This window comes from Cydia fagiglandana, chromosome 26 (genome assembly GCF_963556715.1).
Source record: "Cydia fagiglandana chromosome 26, ilCydFagi1.1, whole genome shotgun sequence".
NCBI lineage: Eukaryota > Metazoa > Arthropoda > Insecta > Lepidoptera > Tortricidae > Cydia > Cydia fagiglandana.
In genome coordinates, this window is record NC_085957.1 from 8,372,366 (window position 1) to 8,373,664 (window position 1,299).

A 1,299-nucleotide genomic window follows, 5' to 3' on the forward strand; every position below is an offset into this window, starting at 1 on the left:
CCGGATAGTGAAATAGTGGCCGGATAGGCCGGATAGTAACCAGATATCCGGTGCATCTCTAATTAAAAGGACAATGCATCTTGTGTAAAATAACCAATCGAAGAGAATTGTTAAGAAAACTAGACCTCGATTTTTTAAATAATGGTTGGATTAAAGAATATGCGTATTTATTCTTGATGCGTTCAAAATAAAATAAAAACACGCTCAAGCTCAAAGCAATCAGACTCAAGTAGCACTGTTGACCGTGTATAAAGCTGCGGAACCCTCTCCACTGCGCACTTGTTGATACTAAGCAGTAGTTTGAATAGCGCTTCTCATTGCGTTCATTTTGCAGCTTTTAGCAAGAAAATATAGTATATGTGTACTAAAATCGCTATAACTGAAGTATAAGTGTTGTTTTAGTATTTATTATTCAGACGTTATGTCAATAAAAGCCATAATGAACCCATATATGCAGCTACTGAATAACAAATAATATGTGGATTTTATTACAGCTTCCAGTAATAGCGTCCACCTTTATTCAAAAACTAGCGTTAAAACAGAAACTGCAACCGCTTTTATACAGTTGAAAGTCTTCACCGACGCTTCTTTTCAGCATTTAGTAGCCACTATCACATTTTTCTTAATATTGTCTGCTTAAAATCATACAACACAGAATATATACAGCTAATTGCTGCTAATGCTGCTATTATGCAGCTTTTAGTAACCACAAATGCTTTAAGCTGAATAATGTCTGAGTAACTGTGTAAGAAATAAGTATTATTCAGCTTTAATATGCAAAACCGATACTATGCAAAATTTATTCAGCATTTATTGGTATAAAGGCCCCACTAGGCCCACATATTTTCTTATTCCGAATTTAGTAATTTCCACCGCATATACACAAAATTTATGCAATCTTAATTTGAATAAGATGATAATTTTACTCTATTATCCTGCTTGTGTGTTACTTGGGCGTCGTTCGTGTATCGTCGAAAAAATTTATCATTCTCTTAGCGTGAATTTTTTTTCACTACCCTAGTTCGTAAAGGCTCTCTTTATTTGACAAAAACTGATGAAAGTTGCATTTTATCCACAAAAGTGCGAAAAATAGGAAATTCGCAACGAGTGGTGAATTTTAAAACACGACCGTAGAGTGTTATAAATCTACAAGACTTGCGAATTAACTATTCGCACGTGTATCGTACAACGTTTTACAGTACATACCCTTTACATTTTCGACGTAGTTACGTAATGTGCTTATTATAGCACCCGGTGTCGTAATGTAGATGGACTGTAATAGTTGTTTTTGTTCACAGG